The sequence below is a fragment of the Ovis aries genome, chromosome 13 (assembly GCF_016772045.2).
Source record: "Ovis aries strain OAR_USU_Benz2616 breed Rambouillet chromosome 13, ARS-UI_Ramb_v3.0, whole genome shotgun sequence".
NCBI classification, from domain to species: domain Eukaryota; kingdom Metazoa; phylum Chordata; class Mammalia; order Artiodactyla; family Bovidae; genus Ovis; species Ovis aries.
The window spans coordinates 27,431,272-27,459,111 of record NC_056066.1 but is presented as its reverse complement, the minus strand read 5'-3'; the positions used below and the strand labels follow the sequence as shown (position 1 = coordinate 27,459,111).

Below are 27,840 nucleotides of genomic sequence, written 5' to 3'. Positions count from 1 at the left end.
ATCAATAAGGCAATGTTGTCACGGAGGCATTACAATCTTGTCTTCTCGTGTGGGTCTGAAAGCTTGTTTTGTGCTGCTGGCAGTGGTGCTGGCTGGTTTGCCTGAGTCGTCTGTCCTAAGGACTGATTTGCTTGGTTCTGAAAGGCATAATTGCTGCATCCATAATTTAAGGCTCAGAACACCTTGAGTGTTCTGAGGGAGACAAATAGATGTTATTTTTATTATCTGCGGTTTATAAATAAATGTTAACCTGGAAAGATGACGCGGTCTAAGTTACATATTCAGTTGCATTTGGCAGGTCAATGCATAATTCTAGGCTGAACCTTAATCTGCTTAAAAGTGGGAGAAATCTGGGAAACCACAGGCTCACCCATTATTTCTCTGCTGGTGAAGTTGAGACCAGTTGGTAAAAGACTGCAATGGGTTGAACTGGCCCCAGAATTCATATACTGGATCCCTATATCCCAAGTACCTCAGAATGTGGCTATATTTGGAGATAGGGCCGTTAAAGAGGTAATTAATTTAAAGTGACATGATTAGGGTGGGCCCTAATTCAATATGACTGGTGTCCTTGTAAGAAGGGGAGATCTGAACACAGACATGCACAAAAGGAAGACGATGCAGACATGGGGGGTGGGGGTGGGGAAACGCCCCTGGTGGTCCAGTGGATGCAGACACGGGGAGAGGGTGGGGAGATGCCCCTGGAGGTCCAGGCAGACACGGGGAGGGGGTGGGGAGACGCCCCTGGAGGTCCAGGCAGACACGGGGAGGGGGTGGGGAGACGCCCCTGGAGGTCCAGTGGATGCAGACACGGGGAGGGGGTGGGGAGACGCCCCTGGAGGTCCAGGCAGACACGGGGAGGGGGTGGGGAGACCCCCCTGGTGGTCCAGTGGTTAACTGTCAATGCAGATGACACGGGTTCAGTCCCTGGTCCAGGAAAATCCCACATTCCATTGAGCAACTAAAGCCCGTGAGCCACAACTAGTGAGCCCGAGCTCTAGAGCTGGTGAGCCACAGTAAGAAAGTCACTGCAGCGAGAAGCCCACACACCACAACAAGAGAAAGCCTGTGCGCAATAACAAAGACCCAGAGCAGTCAGAAATAAATTAAATAAATGAAAAATTTAAAAAAAAAAAAAAGCCCATGGGGGAAGATGGCCACCCACAAGACAGAGAGACCTGGAACAGACCATTCCCTTATCACCCTTAGAAGTAACAAACCCTGTCCACACCTCAATTTCACATTTCTAGCCACCAGAACATGAGACAAGAAATTTCTGTTGTTTAAGCATCCCGGTCCATGGGACTTTATTATAGCAGTCTGAACAAATGGACACAGGTGCCTCTGCTACCACTTTGGTGCTGATGGCCCAATGTCAGAGGCCCCTGGTCTCCTGACATTCATCTCAGTGCCCTAAGATGGTGCCTTTGAGGCTTACTGAGCGAAACCCAGAAACCACAGACATACCAACTGTTTGGTGCTCACATGTGTCGTATTTTATCTTAGATTTTTATCTTAGATTCCACGGAAATCAGTCTTCTCTTTGGTCAGGATGTCATCCCTCAGCAAGTCTGAATGCAGGATTTGAAATTTGAGCCATTTGGTCAACTAGTCTGGTCATCCTCGTTTTCCTGCTCCAGGGCTTCTTGCTGGGGAAATTTTCTCCAGGGAAGACTTCACTCCTTTCTGGGTTCCCAGAAGTTGCATCCACCCAGACCTTCTGTTCAGACATCCTATGATTTTGTGAAAGAGGCCCCTTTGCTCTTGTTAGGCATGTGTCCCTCTTTCATGGGGCAGGGTCCTGACTCTCCACTAGGGCCCTTTTTCTAAAGAAGGAAGAGGACAGAGTAACAAGGCATCATGTGAAATGCTTGCCAGGCACCATCTCACATAGTCTTCACAGTCTCCCTAAGGAGGGCAGCTACCATCGCCTGCATTTGCTAGATGCAGTAACTGAGGCACAGACCGGTTAAGTGCTTGACCCAAATTCACACAGCTCACAAGCTGGGGAGGCAGCAACTTTGCCTTCTGCTCTCTGACTCAGGCTCTCTGCTCTCTGCTTCAGGCACCGCTCCTCCATGGCTAGTGGCACGGTTTCTGTGGGGCTCTAAACAGCCTCACTGAAAGGGTGGTCTGCAGCAGGAGGCTCCCTCAGGGCTTGGTCACTGCTCCAGAATGGGATAGAGACAGATCGCAAGAATGAGCGCAGTACTTAGCGGCATCCACGCCAATTCAACAGCAGGGCTAGGTCCATGGAGCCCTATCATAAAAAAGAAACGGGCTTGTAGTTTATAAAATCATCTCATTTTTTATCTTATTTGCAATCAAATCTCATTGCAAATAAGAAAACTGGTCTTTGGGACATCTCTAGTGGTCCAGTGGTTAGAATTCCACACTTTCACTTCTGAGGGCCTGGGTTCAATCTCAGGTCAGGGAACTAAGATCCCACAAGCCAGGCAGTATGGCCCAAAAAAAAAAAAAAAAAAAAGAAGAATGAGATCATTTTTGATACAACACAACATGCACAAGGCTGACCGTGCTGTTGTTTTAGAGGAAAGTGCAGACGCTGTAGAAGTTTATGAGCAGCCATCCCAGCTCTCGACAACCAGCAGAAGCCTGCAGCTCCCATCACTCATTTCTCAATTATCCTGGAAGAAGTAGGTCAGGAATGGAAGCAGGCCGGGAGGCTGAGGGCTGTAGCAGGACAGCAGGAGGCTGGCCCTGCCCTCACCAACGGTGATCTTGGGTAAGTCCATGACCTGCCCTGCCCCTGACTCCCCATGAGGGTTTGGAGCCCTGCGACCGCATCCTTGATGAAGTCACTTTCTGCAGCAGCCATCCGGTCCTTTAGATAATCAAACAAGAAGCCAAATGGACTGAAATGAGCCTCCCTTCCTGCTCCCTTCATTCTCCAGGCTGTGCTGTTAATAGGAAAGTAGCAAGAAGGTAAACAGCCAAGAGAAGGAAGAGACCCGAGCCCTGACAAACAGCCAGTCCTCTGAGATAAACTCACCCCCAAAGGCTGCGGGACCGGTGGCTTCAGCCTCCTGGAGTTGCCAGCAAACTCTGTGCTTGTCTCTGAAGTTCCATTGCCCAGGAAGCTGTATCTGGTTTCTCTTTCCTGTCCAACAGATACCTGTGGTTTCCTTCAGCCTCACGCCACACCCCCTCCTGTGGTTCCTTCCTCCTTCCTCTCCTGCAGCCTGCCTGCTCTTCCTCCCATGGTCCCGGTCCTCCATCCAGTCCTTTAACACCCACCTAGCATTTACAATTTGTCCATTACAATGGACAGAGCACATTCATCGAATTCTCATGATGTTGTTGATGGCTTCTGAACAACAAAAATCACCAGATCTGAGAGCTGAGTGTAATTTTTGCCCTGCAAAAATTGGGTCATGCAGTCAGGGATGGTTTATGTACATAAAGTACCTCCTGTGGGTCTGGCAAACCTCATGAGGCCAGGGGTGGGAAGTAAGCTCCTTTTTATAAGCATGGAAGGAGGCTCACTTGGGTGCCTGGGTACAGCAGGATGACTTGGGGTGTCCACTGGGCTTAAAAAAAAACAAGCACAGGGTGGTCACGTGCTGACTCACGGTCAAAGCAGTGCAAGAGGCAGAGGCGGCTCAGCCCTGGGTCTGTGTGATACCAAAGGCCCTTCTCCTTCACCAGACGTCCTGCCCTGGCCTCTGTGCTTACCCCTTTGGGGTGTGGCCTTTAGGATGCCTGAGCAGCTAGTGAGAGAGGCAGACCCAGAGCCTCTGGGACGCCCAACGGGGAAGGAGGGTCCAGGCCAGAAGAACCAGGTCTCCACCCAAAAGCCATAGAAGGCTTGCCCCTCAGCCTGGACAGCAGGTCAGAGGCAGCTGCCGGGATCCTGGGGTGGTTCCATCTGGAAGTAGGGATGGTGTGGTGTTGTGACAGTCCAGTGACTTGGGACTGGATACTTAATGGGGCTGAGGACACTAACAGGTCAGTCCTGCCCCACATGCCAGTAGCGCTCCCTGAAGAATCACTGAGTCCCTAAAGCCAGCTCTCTTTTTGCATTTGACCCCTCACTGCTGTCTTGCCATTGACCCAGAGGACACCGTCCAGTGCTTCTGGGGCCCGCGGCCTGCTTTCAGACTGCTGGAGAAGCAAGGCATTCAGAAACCCGTGACCTGTGCTCAGGGCTTTTAATCTCCTTAATTGAAATTGATTGGCCTCTTGGGAGGCAGCACTGCATTGGCCCTGGGCTTCAGCACGTGATGGACTCTGGTTTCATTCTTTTAAAGCCCCATCAACACTCCAGGGCATCTGATCTCCCTGAATCCTGGGCCCTTTTACTAACCAGGAGCAAAATCAGAGACAGGCCCACTTGATAAAACAGCTCAGGAAATAAAAGCGTCTGATAAAAATAAGGGGAGAACATTCCTGTCCCATTGTGGCTTGGCATGACACAAAAGGCTGGTCAAAAACCCCATTACCTAGGAGAGATGCAATCACCCGGGGTCGGAGCCGCAGTGGGGGCTGTGAGTGCCTCTGCAGCTCACAAGATAAACAGGCTGGGCTGCAGCGTCTCGAGTGGCTGCAGAAAAGATAGAAAAGGAAGAAAAGTGAAAACACATCTTCAGTGAAAAGAAAACTGAACACGCAGAGAACACTTTGAGAGTCCAGATTTGTGTTCATCCAGACACATAGCAGGCCTGGCGTGCTGCGATTCATGGGGTCGCGAAGAGCTGGACATGACTGAGAGACTGAACTGAACTGAACTGAGACATATAACAGTCCTCCCCAAAGTGGCTGGAGCTGCTTCACAAACCGGTTTGGCAGGTCATAACTCTTGGCAAAGCTTCTGATAGGGCCGCTTTCTCACCAGGCTGATTATATATCCTGGCAAATAGCCCTCTGGGAGATCTCCTGGGAGGGCTGGTGGGTCATTTCCCCAACTGGGCTCCTGGCTTGAAAGGTCCATGCCAGGGGATTGGGCCACCTTCTTGCTTCTAGCCCCTAGGCTCTGTCTCCACACTGGCTGCAGAGGTGGTACCTGGAAACAAGACGCACCTTAGAGGTAACAAGACACGGCACTGACAAGTCAGGTAATCATTAGGAGTGACAAACTCACCCTAAGACCATCTAGCAGCCCTGCCTTCTAAAGATGAAGTCAAAGGGACCACAACATGCCATTCCCAAATACACCACTTTAGCATCAGGATTTTTACTGATTATAAACTGAAGGCAAATGAGAATCAACACAGTGCTAAATGAGTTCTCTTCCCTCCCCTTTTCTGCCTAAAAGCAGGGCATAAAATTCCCTTGGGGAAGGTTTCCCTCCTCCTGTACTAGAAAGAGACTCTTATTACCAAGACAGAGTCATCACCAAGACGAATCTGCATAAACAGACCTTGTTAAAATAACCGTTGGACTCCTCTGGGGGTCCAGTGGTAAAGAATTCTCCTGCCAATTCGGGGAACATGGGTTCAGTTCCTGGTCTGGGAAGATCCCATATGCCATGGAACAACTAAGCCCATGTGCCACAACTTCTGAAGCCCTTGCACCCAGAGCCTGTGCTCCGCAACAAGAGAAGCCGCTGCAATGAGGAGCCCAAGTAACCATAACTAGCTCCCTGTTCACTGCAACTAGAGAAAAGCTGGCACAGCAATGGAGATCCAGCACAGCCAAAAGGAAAATAAAGAAAGAAACCTATAATCTTAAAAAAATCCTTATCTTCCATTAGTTTCCCCCTTATATTTCCTTATCACTTCTCCACAAAGTATCATCCCTAGAAGCCCAAACCTCCTTTCCTTTGTTGAAGATGACATATAAATCCCCGAATCAAGTCTACCTTGAGTTTCACTTTTTTTTCTGTGAAATCCATGTAAAATATTAATAAAATTTGTCTTCCTTTTCTCCTCATAATCTGTCTTTTGCTGTTTAAATTTGTAGGCCCTCGAGTATTGAACATAAGAGGGTAGTGGAAAAGTTTTTCCTCCCCCCTACAAAGTCCAGAGATCCAGATTTTAAAAGGGATCCAGCCTGTTTGCTGCAGAAAGTTCTATTTTCAAATAGATTCCAGTTGAAAGTGGCTCTTAATCCCCACTTTCTCCAATAGCAGCAGCATTAAACCAGAGTGAACTTTTTAGAAACAAGAGCTGTATCATGGAGCTAGTGTCTAAGGATGCCTAATGCATAGTAGGCACTCAATGAACAGTTAAGTGAATAAATCAATGGATGGATGGATGATCGGATGGATGGATGTTGGGTCAAATAAGGTTGGAGCAACTCATCATGCAGAAAGTAAAACTGTGGACTTCCCTGGTGGTCCGTGGTTAAGAATCCACTTGCCAGAGCAGGGGACACGGGTTTAATCCCTGGTCAGGGAAGATTCCACATGCCTTCAATCCCACTAAGCCCTCGAGCTGCAACTACTGAGCCCATGCACCATAACCTCTGAAGCCCTAGAGCCCGTGTTCTGCAACAAGGGAAGCCACTGCAGTGGGAAGCCTGTGCACCGCAAACAGAGAGCAGCCCCAGCTCGACACAACCAGGGGAAGCCCGCGCGCAGCAGCCAAGACACAGTGCAGCCAAAAATGGATAAATAAATTTAAATGTTGAATTTTAAAAAAAAAAATAAAATAAAATAAAATTGTTGCTGATTAAATACAGGCTCCCGTAATAGATCACCAAGACAACCTGTTGATAAAGCAAAGCTCCCAGCAGTAACAGAGGTCACTACTCAGCAGTCTCGACAGTGTCTCTGAGTCGGGCAGGTTATTTATCAGGTTGAAGGTGGGTCTTTCAGTGTGGGGCTCATTAGGATTGTGTAGGTTCTTGATGTAATAGTTCAGGATTGTGGGCACAGCAAGGTGTGTTAACAGTCATTTGATGTTATCTGCTGAAAAGCTAAGCAGTTTTAAGTGGGTTTAGGAGAAGTTCCTAAAACCATAAAATTATTTACAGCTTTTATCTTCTTGGGCAAGTGTTTCTACAATCATTAAATCATGTTGGTAGAGACAGGGGAATCAAGTCGTCAGTGAGGACTGCATGGTGCTAGTCACATTAATACAGGTGTAAGTAAGCTTGGTGGACATGGATGTGTTCAGGCCTCAAGCCAATGACCTTAATTAAGTAAACCATTCTCCTTCCACCCTGTGACAAGAAGTAAAAACCATGTCTGTCCACAGCAAACTTAAGTGGGCTCTAGGCTATGTGTGGCGGCTAATTTCATATGATACCACTTCTATGCAGAATCTTAAAAAAAATGATACAAAGAACTTATCTACAAGGCAGAAACAGAAACACAGACTTAGAGAATGAAGTTACAGTTACCAGAGGGGAAGACTGTGGGGAGGAATGAACTGGGAGTTTGGGACTGACATAAAGACACTGCTACTAACTCCAGGAGATAGTAAAGGACAGGGAAGCCTGGCGTGCTGCAGTTCATGGGGTCGCAAAGAATCGGACACGACTTAGCGACTGAACAAAAACATACCTAAAATAGGTATATCAACATAGGTATAGCACAGGGAACTCTGCTCAATATTCTGTAACAGCCTCAATGGGAAAAGAATTTGCAAAAGAATAGAAAAACAACAAAAAGCTTAATATGTATATCACATAGAGCTTTGTAGCTATAATAATATTTATTATAATAAAAACATACAGTGATAGCAGTTAAAAAAAAATGTTTGTCCACAGGAGTACAGGGTAGGTGTGATGGCTAATTTCTGCTTAAATAGAAGTGACACATGCTAAACCACCCACGGGAGAGGTGATTCAAATATGCCTTGGACTTTGACATCTGAATGGGATCCCTGCTGGCTCAGACGGTAAGGAATCCACCTGCAATGTGGGGGACCCAAGTTCGATCCCTGGGTGGGGAAGATCCCCTGGAGAAGGAAATGGCTACCCACTCCAGTATTCTGGCCTGGAAAATCCCATGAACAGAGGAGCCTGGTGGGCTACAGTCCACAAGGTTGCAAAGAGTCGGACACAACTGAATGACTTCATTTTCACTTTCTTTGATATCTGACAGTAGCCCTGGCAGGCCAGACCATCGAAACAACTTGCAGAGCCCAGTGCAAAATGAAAATGCAGAGCCCCCTGTTTAAAAACTAAGAATATCAACTAGTTTGGCAGTTCTTCAAAAAGATAACAGATAATTACCATATGACCCAGCAATTCCACTCCTAGGTGTATACCCGAAACACCCTGAAAACAGAGACTCAAACACACAATGGTACACCAGTGTTCATCACAGCATTACTCACAATTGCCAAAAGGGATAAACCACCCAAATGTCAGTCAACACATGAATGGATAAACAAAATGTGGTACATACAGATAATGAACTATTATTCATCCATAAAAAGAAAATGAAGTTCTGATATACGCCACAATATGGATGAACTAAGATGCGGCAACTAAAGATCCCCCGTGCCACAACTAAGACATGGCGCAGCCAAATAAATAAAAATAAATAAAATATTTTTCAAAAAAGGATGGTGAAAATTGCAAGCCCACTATCACCCCACCTCCCTGGCCTCCTCAACATTATATCCAGACCCAGTGCTCCGGAGACTTCCCTGCCTCAACCCTGGAGGTAACAATGTTTATGGGATGTTTTTCCTCCTCCTTCTGACATCAGTTCTGGTACTTTAATCCTGTAGTACCATTCACAGGGCAGACGTGTGTAGCCAGGGGTACAGAGGGGACAGTAATCTAGCTGGGTCACATGATGGGTAATTAGGTGAACAGTTACCACCCCCATGTTGTCTGTAGACTGACTGAGCTGGATGACAAGGCCAGGACTCCTTCTTCCAGATTTAGCCTCTGCTGTCACCTGACATTCCTGAGCACACTCTCTGTTCCTTCTGTTTTTCCCTCCATGCAAACTCTCACTTCTCTGGGCTTCCTCTCACTCCAGATCCATTAGATGGGACCGACTAGAGGGTGTAGAGGTGGGTGGAGCGGGATAAAGATGAGGGACTAAAGGATGGCAGAGACTAACCTGGAAGAAGGAGTCCTGGCCTTGTCATCCAATTCAATCAGTCTACAGATAATTTGTATTAAGTACCAATGACAGATGGGAGGGCATGACCCTGCCCCAGGAAACCTTATGAAAGACAGCTTGCTACCTTGTATACATGCCTTAGATGATCAGCCCTTGATCTGGGGTTTACTGAGCAGAAAAGATGCCCTTCTCATGAGCCAAACCAAACACGGGGGCCCACGCCATGAGCTTCCTGAGCCCTGAGGCCACCTCTGGCTGTTCCTTCTCATTGGTGGCCTCCAAGCTGTTCCATCTCTGGGTGGCCACTCAATAGGAGGGTGGGGGCTCTGCATACTGGCTGGGTACAGACCCCAAACAAGACACTGCAAAATAAAATGATACGAAGTAGTCCTCTGGCTCTGAACCTGCTTACCACTGTAGGATTCCCCAGCCACTCCCAAAGCCTGTCATCATTTCTAGGACATCTCATGGGTATGTGTCCTTTCACAACCACGTGGCATGCATGCTTTCTCCAAGTCTAACTATGGTTCCCTACTAGGTTACATGCTGCCTCAAACTCTACAGGTCTGAAGGTCCCAGGAAGGTGTCTCCCTCCAGTCTTGTCTCCTGCTACCCAGGGGTCTGTGGTCAGGCGGAGGCTTCTCCTCAAGGCCCTGGACATCAATACAGCCCCCTACTGCTGATACCTGTTCTCCCTAAACAAGAGAGAAGCCTGAATCACACACTTCACCCTCCCCACATTGGACCACTGTGTAGATTTCTGAGCACTCCCAGTGTTCAGGAGAATGATGCATGGCCCTGCTGTGCTAAAGCTTGCCCTTCAGCAAGACTATACAGTGGGAAAAAAGGTAGTCTTTTCAGCAAGTGGTGTTGGGAAAGCTGGACATCCTCATGTAAATCAAAGAAGTTGGAACACTCCCTCACATCATACACAAAGATAACTCAAAATGGCTTAAAGATTTAAATATAAGACAAGACACCATAAAACTCTTAGAAGAGAACATAGGCAAAACAGCTAACAGAAATCCTACCAGTGTTTTCTTAGGTCAGTCTCCCAAGGTCATAGAAATAAAAAACAAAAATAAATAAACGGGACCTTATCAAAATTACAAGCTTTTCTACAGCAAAGGAAACCATAAACAAAACAAAAAGACAACATACAGAATAGGAGAAAATATTTGCAAATGATGCAACCAGCAGGGGCTTAATTTCCAAAAGATATAAACAGTTCGTACAACTCAACAACAACAAAAAACAAACAACCCAATCAAAAAATGGGCAGAAGATCTAAATAGACATTTCTCCAAAGAACACATACAGATGGCCAATTGGCACATGAAAAGATGCTCAACATTTCTAATTTTTTAAGAAATGCAAATCAAAACTACAATGAGATACCACCTCACAACAGTCAGAAGGGGCATCATGAAAAATATATACAAATAACAGATGCTGGAGAGGGTGTGGAGAAAAGGGAACCCTCTTAAACTGTTGGTGGGAATATAAATTGATGTAGCCACTGTGGAGAACAGAATGGAGGTTACTCAAAAAACTAAAAATAGAGTTGCCATATGATCCAATCACACTCCTGGGCATATACTCAGAGAAAACTTATATTTGAAAAGATACATGTACCCCAATGTTCATACAACACAATTCACAACAGCCAAGACATCGAAACATTCTAAATGTCCATCACCAAATGAATGAATAAAGAAGATGTGGTACGTATGGACAACGGAATACTGCTCAGCCATTTTTAGGAATGCGGATACAAGTAGAGATGATCAGACCAGGTGAGCTAGGTCAGAAAGAGAAAGACAAACATCATATGATATTATTTATATATGGAATCTTAAAATAGGAGATGAATGAACTTATCTACAAAACAGAAACAGACTCACAGACAGAGAGAGGTTGCCAAGGGGGAAGGAGAGAGGGGAAAGGATGGACTGGGAGTTTGGGATTAGCAGATGCAAGCTATTACATACAGAATGGAAGAACAACAAGGTCCTACTGTATAGCACAGGGAACAATATTCAATATTCTGTGATAAAACATGATGGAAAAGAATGTGATAAAGAATATAGAGAACAAGATGGCAGAGGAGTAGGTGGACATGGAGTACATCTCTCTCCACAGATACATCAGGAATACACCTTCAGACACAGAAGTGCATGCAGAACACCAGCTGAGAGAGGACAGGAGTACCTGAGCAGCGGAAAAGAATACACAGAACCATGCAAAACTCGGTATGATGAAGAAACTAGCGGGGAAGACAGGAGTGTTAGTTGGACTGGACCTGCCCTCAGTGGGTGGGGGAACTGAAGCATGGGTCTGATCCCCACAGTGGGGCAACTGTCTGAGTCGAAGGAGAAACATTTAAGGCTGAGTGTGAAACAGCTGATCCGTGACAGCCTAAATGGAAAGAGAATCACAGTCTTTGCCACAGGCATTATATCCCAGACAGGATCGCTGGTCTCCTGGAAACTGCAGTGGCTGGGAGCTGGAGTTTAAGGATTGTGGAGCAATCCCAGGGTGAGGGCTGCTGTTGACTGTGGAGAGACGGATTGAGGGGATGAGAGGGAGGAGATCATGGTGGGAAATGCTGGTGAAGGAAAGCCAGACAGCCATGGAAGCAAGGCAATAGATACTGCTGAGTCATGGCTAGTGGCTGGAGCCATCACCATAGCCTCTCTCTCCCCATATGCCAGCAATGGCAGCTGAACAATAGAGAGGTTGGCCCATCAAATGCCTGACACACTGAACTACAGAGTAGGACCCCGCCCAGGGTGCCCCTTTAAGTGCCTGATGCACCAATCTACAAAGTAGGACCCTAGCCAGGGGGGGCCCCTCTATGTGCTTGACATGCTGAACAACAGTGAAGGACCCCAGGCAAGGGAGCCCCCTAAGTGCCTGAACAGGCAGAGCTACAGAGAAAGACTGGCCAAAGAGGCCTTCTGATCGCCAGCTACAAGAGGCTCGAAAAAAGACTCTGATAGGCCATAACTCCTGTCAGGCAGGCAGTCCGTGTCCCTGTACACTTGGTGCCGCCAGGGCCCCCATAAGCCAAGCAGCTACACCACCTTCATGCTCAGCTCTCACTGGGCAGAGCTGCCACAGGCAAAAAAAATCTTGAGTCTATATGCGCAGGGTCACTTTGGTTGTGTCAGACTCTGTGATCCTGTAGACCGTGGCCTGCCAGCGTTCTCTGTCAGAGAGGGGGTTCTCCAGGCAAGAATACTGGAGTGCATTGGCCAATACTGGTTGCCATACCCTTCTAGAGCAACTATTTCCTGCTGCCCTAGCTGCCAACCCCCCCGAGTAGCACCCTGTGCAGGATACCTCATCTAAACAACAAACAAAATAAAAACAAAACAAAAATACAAGCGCAATCATCAGCAGACAGGATTACCACCTCACTCAGCCTCACTCAGGCTTGCCTATCAGAGGAAAAACAAACAAACAAAAACTCAGCACAACCCTCACCCTATACAAGCTCATCAACCACTGGACCAAGCTTTGGAGGGCAGAAACCAAAAGAAAGAAAGAATTCAACCTTCTTCAAGGAAAGAAGTCAACTTCCCTTGAAGCCTGGGAAAAGGAGACCTCAAACACAATAACTTTAAAAAATAATAATGAAAAGGCAGAGAAATACTGCACAAATGAAGGAACAAACTAGAAACACAGAAGTCCAAATAAATGAAGAGGAAATAGGCAAGTTACTTGAAAAAGAATTCAGAATAATGATAGTAAAAATGATCAAAAACCTTGAAAACAAAATGGAGAAAATGCAGTAATCAATTAACAAAGACCTAGAAGAATTAAAGAATAAACACACAGAGACAAACAACACAATTAGTGAAATTAAAAATACTCTAGAAGGAATCAATAGCAGAATATCTGAAGCAGAAGAACAAATCAGTAAGCTGGAAGATAAAATGGTGGAAATAACTTCTGAAGAGCAGAATAAAGTAAAAAGAATGAAAAGAGCTGAGGACAGTCTCAGAGACCTGTGGGACCATATCAAATGCACAAACATTCAAATTATAGGGGTCCCAGAAGAAGAAGAAGAGAAAAAGAAAAAGAAAATCTCTTTTGAAGACATTATAGTTGAAATTTTCCCCAACATGAAAAAGGAAATAGTCAATCAAGTTCAAGAGGCACAGAGTCCCATACAAGGAGAAACACGCCAAGACACATATTAAGTGTTAGTCGCTCAGTTGTGCCCTACTCTTTGCGGCCCCATGGACTGCAGCCCACCAGGCTCCTGTGTCCATGAGATTTTCCAGGCAAGGATACTGGAGTAGGTTGCCATTTCCTTCTCCAGGGGATCTTCTCAACCCAGGGATCGAACCTGGGTCTCCTATACTGCAGGCAGATTCTTTACTGACTGAGCTACAACGGAAGCCCAGACACATAGCCTTTGCTAGTTTAATTAGACACATATTAATCTGACCTGCCTCTTGAGAAATCTGTATGCAGGTCAGGAAGCAACAGTTAGAACTGGACATGGAACAACAGACGGGTTCCAAATAAGAAAAGGAGTACGTCAAGGCTGTATATTGTCACCCTGTTTATTTAACTTATATGCAGAGTATATCATGAGAAACGCTGGGCTGGAAGAAGCACAAGCTGGAATCAAGTATGCCAGGAGAAATATCAATAACCTCAGATATGCAGATGACACCACCCTTATGGCAGAAAGTGAAGAGGAACTAAAAAGCCTCTTGATGAGAGTGAAAGAGGAGAGTGAAAAAGTTGGCTTAAAGCTCAACATTCAGAAAACGAAGATCATAGCATCTGGTCCCATCACTTCATGGGAAATAGATGGGGAAACAGTGGAAACAGTGGCAGACTTTATTTGGGGGGGGGGCTCTAAAAACACTGCAGATGGTGACTGCAGCCGTGAAATTAAAAGACACTTACTCCTTGGAAGAAAAGTTATGACCAACCTAGATAGCATATTCAAAAGCAGAGACATTACTTTGCCGACTAAGGTCCATCTAGTCAAGGCTATGGTTTTTCCAGTGGTCATGTATGGATGTGAGAGTTGCACTGTGAAGAAGGCTGAGCACCAAAGAATATGATGGTTTTGAACTGTGGTGTTGGAGAAGACTCTTGAGAGTCCCTTGGATTGCAAGGAGATCCAACCAGTCTATTCTGAAGGAGATCAACCCTGGGATTTCTTTGGAAGGAATGATGCTGAAGCTGAAACTCCAGTACTTTGGCCACCTCATGTGAAGAGTTGACTCATTGGAAAAGACTCTGATGCTGGGAGGGATTGGGGTCAGGAGGAGAAGGGGACGACAGAGGATGAGATGGCTGGATGGCATCACTGACTCAATGGATGTGAGTCTGAGTGAACTCTGGGAGTTGGTGATGGACAGGGAGGCCTGGCATGCTGCAGTTCATGGGGTCGCTGAGAGTCAGACGCGACTGAGCAACTGAACTGAACGGAACTGAATCAAACTAACAAAGACTAAACACAAAGAAAGAATATTAAGCAAGAGAGAAGCAACAAGTAACATACAAGGGAAACCCATACACTTAACAGCTGATCTTTCAGCAGAAACTCTGTAGGCCAGAAGGGAATGGCAGGATATATTCAAAGTACTGAAAGGGAAAAATACACAACCAAGATTACTGTACCCAGCAAGAATCTCATTCAAAATTGATGGAGGAAAAAAAAACCTTTTCAGACAAGCAAAAGTTAAGAGAATCCAGTACCACCAAACCAGCTTTACAACAAATGTTAAAGTCAAGAAATACAAGAGAAGGAAAAAGATCTATAAAATCAACTCCAAACAATTAGAAAGTGGCAATAGGAACATATATATATCAATAATTACTTTAAATGCAAATAGATTAAATGCTCCAACCAAAAGACACAGACTGGCTGAATGGATACAAAAACAAGACCCATATATATGCTGTCTACAAGAAACCCACTTCAGACCTCAAGACACATATAGACTGAAAGTGAGAGAATGGAAAAATAAATTCCATGCAAATAGGAAGCAAAAGAAAGCTGGAGTACCAATCCTCATATCAGACAAAACAGACCTTAAAATAAAGAAGATTACAAGAGATAAGGAAGGACACTACATAATGATCAAGTGATCAATCCAAGAGGAAGATATAACTATTGTAAATATCTATGCATCCAACATAGGAGCATCTCAGTACATAAGACAAACACTAACAGACATAAAAGGAGAAATTGATAGTAACACAATAATAGTAGGAGATTTAACACCCTACTCACACCAATGGACAGATCATCAAAACAGAAAATTAATAAGGAAATGCAAGTCTTAAATGATACATTAGATGACATGGATCTCACTGATATCTTCAGGACAATCCATCCAAATGCAGAATACGCCTTATTCTCAAGTGCACAAGGAACATTCTCCAGGATAGACTACATCTTGGGTCACAAATCAAACCTTGTAAATATAAGAAAACCGAAATCATATCAAGCATCTTCTGTGACCACAATGCTATGAGACTAGATATCAATTACCAAAAAAAAAAAGTGTCAGAAACACAAACACTTGGAGACTAAACAACACATTTCTAAACAACGAACAGGTTACTGAAGAAATCAAAAGGGAAATCAAAAAATTTCTAGAAACAAATGACAATGAAAACATGACAACTCAAAACCTATGGGATGCAGCAAAAGCAGTTCTAAGAGGGAAGTTCATAGCAATACAATCCTACCTCAAGAAACAAGAAAAACATTGAATAGACAACCTAACTTTACACCTAAAACTGGAAAAAAGAGGAACAAAAAACCCCAAAATTAGTAGGAGGAAAGAAATCATAAAGATCTGAGCAGAAATAAATGAAAAAGAAATGAAAGAAACAACAGTAAAGATTAATGAAATTAAAAGCTGGTTCTTTGAGAAGATAAACAAAATTGACGAACCTTTAGCCAGACTCATCAAGGGAAAAAGAGAGAAGAATCAAATCAACAAAATTAGAAATGAAAAAGGAGAGGTTACAACAGGCAATGAAGAAATACAAAGGATTATAAGAGACTATTGTGAACAAGTGTATAGCAATAAAATAGATAAACTGGAAGAAATAGACAGATTCTTTGCAAAGTTCAATATCCCAAGACTGTACCAGGAAGAAATAGAAATTATGAATAACCCAATTACAAGCACTGAAATTGAAGCTGTGATAAAAAAAATCTCCCAAAAAACAAAAGCCCAGGAACAGATGGCTTCACAGGAGAATTCTGTCAAACATTTAGAGAAGATCTAATGCCTATCCTTCTAAAACTTTTTCAAAAAATTGCAAAGGAAGGAACACTTCCAAACTCATTCCATGAGGCCACCATCACCCTAATACCAAAACCAGACAAAGACAACACAAAAAAAGAAAACTACAGGCCAATATCACTTTTAAACATAGGTGCAAAAATTCTCAACAAAGTTTTAGCAAACAGAATTCGGCAACACATAAAAAAGCTCATATACCGCGATCAAGTTGGGTTTATCCCAGTGATGCAAGGATTCCTCAGTATACACAAATCAGCCAATGTGATACACCATATTAACAAATTGAAAGATAAAAATCATATGATCATCTCAATAGATGCAGAAAAAGCCTTTGACGAAATTCCGTACCCATTTATGATGAAAGGTCTTCAAAAAATGGGTATAGAAGGAACCTACCTCAACATAGTAAAGGCTATATATGATAACCTTACAGCAAACATTATTCTTAGTGGTAAAAAACTGGAAGCATTCCCCCTAAGATCAGGAACAAGACAAAGGGGTCCACTTTCACCACTATTATTCAAGAGAGTTCTGGAAGTCCTAGCTATAGAGATTAGAGAAGAAAAAGAGATAAAAGGAATCCAGATTGGAAAAGAAGTAAAGCTCTCACTGTTTGCAGATGACATGATACTGTACATAGAAAACCCTAAAGATAGTATCAGAAAATTACTGGAGCTAATCAGTGAATTTACCAAAGTTGCAGGATACAAAATCAATACACAGAAATCACTTGCATTTCTGTATACTAACAATGAAAAATCAGAAAAAGAAATTAAGAATCAATCCCATTCACCACTGCAACAAAAATAATTAAATATCTAGGAATAAATCTACCTAAGGGGACAGAAGAACTGTACACAGAAAATTATAAGACACTAATGAAAGAAATCAAAGGTGACATAAACAGATGGAGAGATGTTCCATGTTCCTGGGTAGGAAGAATCAATACTGTGAAAATGACTACACTACCAAATGCAATCTACAGGTTCAGAATGATCCCTATCAAATTATCAATGGCATTTTTCACAGAACTAGAACAAAAAATTTCCCAATTCATATGGAAAGACAACACAAAGAAAGAAAAAGACCCCATATAGCCAAAGCAGTCTTGAGAAAGAAAAATGGAGCTGGAGGAATCAACCTTCCTGACTTCAGATTATATTACAAAGCTACAGTCATCAAGACAGTAAGTTATTGTCACAAAAACAGAAATATAGACCAATGGAACAAAATAGAAAGCCCAGAAATAAACCCATATGCACATATGGGTACCTTATTTTTGACAAGGAGGCAAGAATATACAACAGGGCAAAGACAGTCTGTTCAATAAGTAGTGCTGGGAAAACTGGACAGCTAAAAGTAAAAGAATGAAATTAGAACACTTTCTAACACCATACAGAAAGATAAACTCAAAAAGGATTAAAGACCTAAACGTAAGACTAGAAACTATAAAACTCTTAGAAGAAAACATAGGCAGAACACTAGATGACATAAATCAAAGCAAGGTCCTCTATGACCCACTTCCTAGAGTAATGGAAATAAAAACAAAAGTAAACAAGTGGGACCTGATTAAACTTAAAAGCTTTTGCACAGCAAAGGAAACTATAAGCAAGGTGAAAAGACAACCCTCAGAATGGGAGAAAATAACAGCAAATGAAACAACTGACAAAAGATTAATTTCCAAAATATACAAGCAGCTCATAAAACTCAATACCAGAAAAACAAACAACCTAATCAAAAAGTGGGGAAAAGACCTAAACAGACATTTCTCCAAAGAAGGCATACAGATGGCTAACAAACACATGAAAAGATGCTCAACATCGCTCATTATTAGAGAAATGCAAATCAAAACTACAATGATATATCATCTCACACTGGTCAGAATGGCCCTCATCAGAAAGTCTGCAAACAATAAATTCTGGAGAGGGTGTGGAGAAAAGGGAACGCTCTTGCACTGTTGGTGGGAATGTAGATCGATAAAGCCAGTATGGAAGACAGTATGGAGATTCCTTAAAAAACTAGGCATAAAACCACCATATGACCCAGCAATCCCACTCTTAGGCATATACCGTGAGGAAACCAAAATTGAAAAAGACACATGTATCTCATTGTTCATTGCAGCACTATTTACAATAGCTAGAACATGGAAGCAACCTAGATGCCCATCGACAGATGAATGGATAAAGAAGTTGTGGTACATATACACAGTGGAACATTACTCACTCATAAAAAGGAACGCATTTGAGTCAGTTGTAATGAGGTGGATGAACCTAGAACCTATTATACAGAGTGAAGTAAGTCAGAAAGAGAAAGATAAATACCATATTCTAATGCATATATATATATATATATATATATATATATATATATATGGAATCTAGAGAAAATGGTACTGAAGAATTTACGTACAGGGCAACAATGGAGAAACAGACATAGAGAATAGACTTATGGACATGGGGAGAGGGAGGGAGAGGGTGAGATGTATGGAAAGAGTAACATGGAAGCTTACATGACCATATGTAAAATAGATAGCCCATGGGTATTTGCTGTATGGCTAAGGAAACTCAAACAGGGGCTCTGTATCAACCTAGAGGGGTAGGATGTAGAAGGAGATGGGAGTGAGTTTCAAAAGGGAGGGGATACATGTATACCTATGGCTGATTCATGTTGAGGTTTGAAAGAAAATAGCAAAATTCTGTAAAGCAATTATCCTTCAATAAAAAAATAAATTAATTTTGTAAAAAAGAAGATATATATAACTGAATCACTTTGCTGTACAGGAGAAATGAACGCAACACTGTCATTATAAATCAACTCTACTTCAATAAAATAATCTTTTTAAAAAAAGATTGCCCTTCAAGATTGGTGCTAGGCCTGGGATCTACCTTGCCAGCCCTCCAGGCAAACCCAGATGAGTCCTAAATCCTGGAGATTCAGGATTGGTCAGCAATTCCCAACATACCAGAAGTGTAAGGTCTAGGGGTGTGTCACAGCAGAGAAACACTAATGCATCTTAAGTCTCCTCTCCTTCCCCGCTTTTAAAAATTTTTTTAAATGATTTTATTTATCTTTGGCTGTTGTGGGTCTTCGTTTACGTGCAGGCTACTCTCTGGTTGTGGTGTTTGGCCTTCTCACTGCAGTGGCCTCTTCTGCTGTGGAGCATGGTCTCTAGAGCACAGGCTCAGCTGTTGCAGTACATGGACTTAGTAGCTCAGTAGCACATGGGAGCTTCCTGTACTAGGGATTGAACCCTTGCTTCCTGCATTGGCAAGGCAGCCACCAGGGAAGCCCTCCCTCCCCTCTTAAGGTGTAAGTTTTAGCATCAGAGAGATGAATGTGTACCATGCTTCCACTACCTTTGTCAGGGCTGTAGTCAAACCAGTCTTCTTTCAATCATGTGGAATAGACCTGCTTTTTCTATTGTCTTTGAATCAAGACACTATCTTTGGAAAATGTATGGGACTATTAGGACTATCTCCCTCTATGAAGGGGATCCTCCCCAGTCATACTCTGCTTTCACCACCCCACCCCTCCACCATTCACAGAAGGCTTCCTTTGCAAAAATGTACCCTTGCCAGGCTCTGGCAAATTCACCTTTTTGACCTTTGCAAGGACACATTTGCTGTAAGCACCCACATTCATTACATCTTCCTAGGCTAGTCCTTTGTCTGGTACAGAAAGAAGGTCTAAGAAGTCAGCATCTGAGGATCTTGATTTCTGGCCCAGCTTTCTATTATATAACCAGGCCTCTGCTCCCTAATCTCCGAGTTTCTCTTTTGTCATCTGGGAAAAATATTGAACATGAGAATCAAATTAAGAATGTGTGTTAAGCTCTAAATGCTTTGTAAATTGTCAATCACAGTGCATTGGAGAAATTGTGTCCCTTTGATCAGCCTGGCTGAACTCTTGAGTCTGGGAGTTCCTAGGGATCACACTCAGGAGAGGTAATCGCATGCTTTCTGATCATATTCTTTAAGAAGCTGCCCAGAATGTCACCCCTCCTTGGGCAAGCTGAGCTTAGAAGACCACTGTAGTAAGACCCTCCCTTGCTGAAAAAGCTTTTACCAGTAACAGATCATGAAGGAGAGAGCTATATGTGGGGGGAGACAGGATACGGTTGGGGGAGACTCCTACTGAGTAATTTGATTAGAACAGCCACCCATTGCGGGTAGATAGGAGGACAAATGGGGTACCCAGCCAGGTTCAGGACAAACTTCTTAGGCTGGTGAACTTGACCCTACTTTGGAGAGATTGGAAAGTTCTTAGGGATAGAATTCAGTGGAAATATGTGTTTTTTGATACAGAATCTTCCCACTTAAAGGAAGAGTAAACACAGTAGAAATTGTGGAAATTGATCCATCAGCTTGCTCCAGAGTGGCAAGCATGGACTTCAGAACAGAAGACGTCTCACTTGTCACAGGAACCACAGACTTGTCACAGGAACCACAGACTCTATCAATAGAGCTATTACCAATGGGAAGACCAGCTGGGGGATGGTCTGGGTTCCCTGTTCCCACCACATGCAGGGAGGACTGATCCAAGGAAGCAAAGCAGGAAGGGACAACCCAGGGCACAGGAGGATGATGGAGGAGGCTGAGGAATGAGCCATTGCATGCCAGCCTGAGAGAGAACATTATAGCATTCTAGAAACCAAAATGGCCCCCTCTCCACCTCTTTATGCAAAGTCACCACTGAGCTGCTCCCAAACTGCTTCCTTCAAAGACTCGCGGTATGTAACATAGCCAATGGGAATTTACTGTATAACTCCAAGAACTCAAACCAGGGCTCTGTAACAACCTAGAGGGGAGGGAAGGGATGAGAGGTGGGAGGGAGGTTCAAGAGGGAAGGGACATATGTATACCTATGGCTGATCCATGCTGGTGTATGGCAGAAACCAATGCAATATTATAAAACAATTATCCTTTAATTAAAAATAAATAAATTGAAAGCACACAAAAAAACTCACGGAACCCTGAGTGTCCACAGAAATGTTCAACAGCCCTGCCGTCGGATCATGCTACTAGGAACACTAAACTCACACCTGGAGCACAGATGCACTTCTGCCCCTAAAACACACCCAGGAGGAAAGGGCACGTGCACCATTCCTTGGTTTACATAAACATCAGCAGACAAACCCTGGGCTGAATCAGAGGAAGGCAAAACCAAGGGAGCCCAGCTGTATGATTCGCCTGCTTGTCAACGTTTAAGATGCCATGGACCAGCTTTCACAGCCTGTTGGTAACTACAAGATCATTGTCATGGCCTTGATTCCCTACAGGGACTCCATGTTGTACAAGCCATAAAATTAAGCCTTGAAATTATAATCTAACCCACAGACTAGAGAAGCACAAAGACCAGAAAAGCTACAGAGCTCTTCTTAGAACACTAGGTACGCAAATAGGTTTCAACATACAGACCCTAACTGCTTGGAACGTGTCCCCAGCTCCTTGAATTTCTGGTCCCTGGGTAACACCACCCTCTGCCTTTTAGCTCTCCCAGCTCTTCCACCAGCTTTATGACTGAATTCCCCGTATTAAATCCCTCTCTGTTTGAAATACCTAAAGTGATTTACGGTTTTAATGAATAAACTGATGAATCTTTCTTCAATTTTTTTTTCCCCCTTTTGGACATTTGTGTACAGGCAGACCTCATTTTACTGTGCTTCACAGACACTTCATTTTTTTTTCTTACAAATTGAAGATCTGTGGCAACTCTGTATCGAGGAAGTCTATTAGTGCCATTGTCCCAATAGCATTTGCTCCTCTTATGTCTCTGAGTCACATTTTATAAATTTTCACAACATTCCAAAATTTTCTCATCATTATTATATTTGTTGGTGATCCGTGATCTCTCATGTTACTACTACAACTTGCGGAAGGCTGAGATGATGGTTAGCAATTTTTGGCAAGAAAACATTTTTTCATTAAAGTATATATATATGTTTTTAGACAATGCTTTGCACACTTAATGGACTATAGTGTGGTGTAAACATAACTTTTACATGCCCTGGGAAACCGAAAAAGGTGTGCAACTCGATTTATTACAATATTCACTTTATTGCAGTAATTTGGAACCAAATTTGCAGTATCTCCAAAGTATACCTGTAAATACCCAAGTTTTCAGGTTTGGGTGCTGCCCTTTGTCCTCATGTGGATGAACTCTTTGACACGATCTTTTTGTTTTTAATTTTTTCAGTTGTCAATGTTTATGCTCACCGCCCTCTCGACATTGGCAAAGTTTGCCACTTGTCCTTAATTGGGCTTCTCTGCTTTAAGACCACTGTTACGTTAAACCTAGGGCTTCTTTGGTGGTCAAGTGGTCAAATGGACCACTTCCACAGTGGTCAAGAATACACCTGTACTGCAGGAATCATCAGTCCCTGGGGCGAGAAGATCCCCTGCAGAAGGAAATGGCCACCCACTCCAGTATTCTTGCCTGGGAAATCCCATGGACAAAGGAGCCTGGTGGGCTACAGTCCATGGGGTTACAAAGAGTCGGACATGACTGAGCGATTGAACAGGCACACACACACAAACACACATATATATTAAACTGCAGAACAACCTTAAAGCACTGGGCAGACCCAATCCCTTCCTCTGGGGACACTCCATGGAATCTTTTATTCCACTGGGTCACTAACAAGAAAGGTCTGCCACAGCAGGACCCTGCCTCTGTTGATGGGAGCTATGCATAACTAATGAAGAGGAAAACTGGAAGCCCAACTGCCTGAACAGTCTCAACATCTTTCTAACAATCTCTACATCTCCCAACCTTCACTTTCGTGGATACCTTCCTTCCTTCCAAAATGAGTACTCCAAATCCACTTCAGCCCACTAACATTTTTTAAGGGTTTTAAAAATACCTTTCCATTTATTTATGTATTTTCTTTTTGGCCATGTGGCATGCAGGATCCCACTTCCCTGACCAGGGAATCCAACCCGTGCTCCCTGCAGCGGAAGCATGGAGTGTTAACCACTGGACCACCACGGAAGCCCCTGCTAACATTCTCAAGTCTATACCTTCTCTTCCTTTCCTCCCTATCTTATGACACTTGGTTTCACAGAGAGACATTAGGCCCAACTTCTCAGTCCCCTGTGGCACTTTAAATACGACTTGCCTTGGTCCCTGTCTATGGATCGAAGATGCCAGAGATATCCAATAACCTGGGAGATTGAAGAGAAGGTACTGTAGTGGACTTTCCTGGTGGTCCAGTGGTTAAGACTCTGTGCTCCCAATGCAGGCAGCTCGGGTTGGATCCCTGGTCAAGATATTAGATCTCAAGAAAATCAAAGATTCCAGGTAACACAACCAAGACCTGGCACAGCCAAATAAACAAACGTTTATTTAAAAAGAGTAGGTACTATAAACACCCCAGAGATAAGTACTAGGTCTCTGTTTCAAATATGAAGTCATGATGCTTCCATGTCCTAGGAAGGGTTCATTACAAAATTTATTAACATCACAGAGACCATAAGAGGCAAAGCCAGGATCTGAACCCAGGTCTTTCTGCTGCCACAGCTCCAGCTGGGCCTACCATTCAGAAGCAAAGCTTCTAATAGTGACAAGGAAGTTCAGAAAGCCTAGCCAGGGGCAGAGATGCCAGCCACCTGCAGTGAGCCAAGAAAAAATAAACAAAGCACTGGATTTTTAATTCTATCCCTACTCTGTCAATACAAGGTACCTCTTGAGTGAACATTCCCTTCAGGTGTTTCCCAGCAACTCTAGAAGCATTATCATGACAACCCCCAGTTCAGAAGAGTCTTTCAGAGTTCATTTCTCCTGAATTGCACAGGAACATGAAGTATAGTTATAGGAACAAGGACAGAGGTACGGCAGGGAAGGGAACGTAAAGGGAGGCGGGAAGTAGTAAGGAGATGACCGGTCTTGCCTTCATACATTTATTTCACTTGCTATAATAAACATGCATTAATGTGGAAAGCATCAAATAAGAAAAGTTAGCTTGTGGCAAAGACAATACTATATGTTCATCAAATCCATTTTATTATCTTCTTTCTGCATAGATACTTCCAAGTGGAAATGGCCTTTCAGTGTTTTTGCTAACTGGATTGTTTTCAGGTTCTAAGTTTGTAAAACAATATCTTTCTGAGTATAGTTCCTTTCCCTTCTGCCTCTGAATCACCTTCCCATTCTCATTTTGTTGTGGTGGGTTTGTTCCAAAGGGGAATAAATCAGAGAGGAAATACTACACGTACTTTACATTCTCATTTAAACAAGACCTAAAAAGGGGGGGAAAATCTTATTAACACTTTTATTCTCCCCTCAGGGACCATTCTGAATTTTACTATCCTAATATTTACTCACTGCTACAGTAAAACCTTGGATAAACCAACAGGGATGGAATTGTTTTAGAGAGACATGTGCTTCACAGAACTGGAATTTACACATTTGGGCAATAAAATGCTGTTGACTTTTAAATGTTCTGAGGAAAATATTTATGAGCATATTGAATGAAGGATGGTGACACAGCCTACGTTTTTTAGGTGGTTAAAGACTCACCCAAGTTCCCTGAACACACCACGCTTCCAGGAGGGGCTGGCACATTGCTGTGACCTCTGCTTAGAACAGTCCTCCCCTGCCTTTGCTTGTTTAAATCCTCTGCATCCTTAGGCTGTCAGCTCCAAGACCATTTTCCTCAGGTACACTATATCAAGTTTTACTAAAATGCATGAGCTGTTCACTTAAAATGGGTGGATTCTGTCGTAAGTAAATTGCACCTCAATAAAGCTATGAAGATCAAAACACACTGTCCAGGAAGTGAAGCACCAGCCCTCCCCTCTTAAATGCAGCAAATTTACAGGATGGAAATGGGGAGGGAAAGAGTCATATTGGAGAAACCTGATGAAAACTCTATCAGCCAGGACTTCCCTGGTGGCATAGTGCCTAAGACTCCCCCCTCCAAGGCAGGGGATCCGGGTTCGAACCCTAGTCAGGGAACTATTCTTAGGGAACCCTGGTCAGGGAACTATTCACACATGTGGCAACTAAGAGTTCACATGCCTCAACTAAGACTCAGCACAACCAGATAAACAATAAGTATTTAGAAAATTAACCTTATCACCATATTCAATTATGCTTGTGTGATTTGTTCCCTATATCTTTGGCACAAGGTAAGGACCTGGTTCTTGGTATGCATTTAATAATAAACATAGAGCAAGTACAGTGTCGGAGAATGGAAGTTCCATGACAACAGAATTGTGTCTGTCCTGTTGTCCACTGTATCCTCATCACCTGAGGTGCCTGGCACATGGAGACAGTCAACAAAGACTCCTTCCCAAGTTGAGCCAAGGAATTCTTTCCCCAATGGTTTGTTTGAATTTGGGATAAAGACATTTTAGTTCAATTGGAAATAATGTTTCTCACTATGGCACAGGGGTCTTGGCCGTAATGAGAGAAGAAAGAAGCCAACACTCAGAGTGCAGAAGGGAAAAGAGATGAAGCAAGAGGCCACCGGGATTCCCCCCAGGGATGTCCTGTCTGGTTCCCAGGCAATTGGGATCCTCTGTGTCCTGGCTGCCATGCAAAGTCCAGTGAACTTGACCATGAGGTCCTGTTGGTTGATTCAACTTCACCAAGACTATATCTGTGTCACGTTTGACTAGTCTGTTTCTATTATGAAAGATGTTGAATCAAATTAATGTGGGAAATATCAAGAGAAGGAAAAGAAACAATAGAGCAGAAATGGGAATCAGAAAGGGAAAGTAGAGGCTATAAAAAGGAAAGAAGAAGAACTGGAGAGAAATGAAAATGGCCTGATGAGTACACAGAAACAAGTATGAGTTTTAAAGTGTTGTGAATTTATAAGAGCTGAAATTACAAAATATGCAAACAGCTCACAGAACTCAGTAACAAAAAACCCAGTCAAATAATGGGTGGAAGACCTAATGATTTCTCCAAAGAAGAATGGCCAATAGGCACATGGAAAAGATGCTCATCATCGCTAATCACTGCTGCTGCTGCTGCTAAGTCATGTCAGTAGTATCCGACTCTGTGTGATGCCATAGACGGCAGCCCTCCAGGATCCTCTGTCCCTGGAATTCTCCAGGCAAGAATACTGGCGTGGGTTGCCATTTCCTTCTCCTTGCTAATCACTAGAGAAATGCAAATTAAAACTACAATGAGATACTACCTCATACCAGTCAGAATGACCATCATTAAAAATAATGAATGCTGGAGAGGATGTGGAGAAAGGGAACTGTCCTGCACTGCTATAGGAGGTAAAGTGAAAGCGGTAGTCGCTCAGCTATGTCGACTCTTTGTGACCCCATGGACTGAAGCTCGTCAGGCTCCTCTGTTCATGTAATTTTCCAGGCAAGAATACTGGAGTGGGTAGCCATTCCCTTCTCCAGCGGATCTTCCCAACCCAGGGATCGAACCCAGGTCTCCCGTATTGCACACAGATTCTTTACTATCTGAGTCACCAGGAAAAAGAGTGTTGAAGTTCCTTTAAAAACCAAAAATAGAGTTGCCATATGATCAAGTAATCCCACTCCTAGCCAAATAGCCATAGAAAACTATAATTAAAAAAAAAAATACATGCATCCTAATGTTCATAGCAGCCCTGTTTACAATAGCCAAGACATGGAAATATCACAAATGTCCATCAACAGACGAATGGATAAAAAAGATGTGGTACATTTATACAATGGAATATTACTCAGCCATAATGCCATCTGCAGCACCACGGATGGACCTACAGATTATTATCCTAAGTCAGACAGAAAGACAGATATCATATGATATCACTTATATGCTGGATCTAAAATATGATACAAATAAACTTACTTATGAAACAGAAACAGACTCACAGACATAGAAAACAAATTTATGGTTACCAAAGAGGAAAGGTGGGAGGGATAAATTAGGAGTTTAGGATGATCAAATACACACTACTGTATACAAAATAAACAACAAGCCCCTACTGTATAGCACAGGGAACTATAGTCAACATCCTGTAATAAACCATAACGGAAAAGGATTTAAAAAAGTATACACCTATATATGTATAACTGAAACACTTTGCTGTACACCTGAAATTAACACAATGTTGTAAATCAACTATGCTTCAATTTAAAAATGAATAAATAAAAATCAAAGTGTTGTGAATTCATTCATTCAGCAAAGATGCATTGCATGTGTCTTAAATCGTTTCGGTCATTCTGACTCTTTACGACCGCATGGACTGTAACCCGCCAAACTTTTCTGTCCATGGGATTCTCCAGGCGAGAATGCTGGAGTGGGTTGCCATGCCTGTCTCCAGGGGATCTTTCCAACCCAGTGATTGAACCCAAGTCTCTTATGTCTCCTGCATTGGCAGGTGGGTTCTTTACCTGGGAAGCCCAAAGATACACTAAGCACTCACCATATGCCAGGTTCCACTCCAGGTGTCAGGAATACAGCACTCAACCAAAATGACAGACAGGACCACTCTAAAAAGCTTGCATCCTGGTGGGGGGCTGGAGGGGAGGGATAGATGGTAAGCAAACACATAATTAAATAAGAGAGAAACCAGAGACTGGCGAGCATTTAGACAGCAAT

General features: G+C 43.3%; 1 long non-coding RNA gene across 1 annotated transcript; it reads right to left on the bottom strand.

The window, feature by feature from the left end:
- LOC121816310 (uncharacterized) lies at positions 1-27,840 on the bottom strand. The gene is made up of 4 exons (XR_006055832.2): positions 27,665-27,840; positions 4,464-4,564; positions 3,014-3,121; positions 1-137 (listed from the first exon to the last, which is right to left on the bottom strand). It is a non-coding gene; the product is annotated as an uncharacterized LOC121816310 (long non-coding RNA).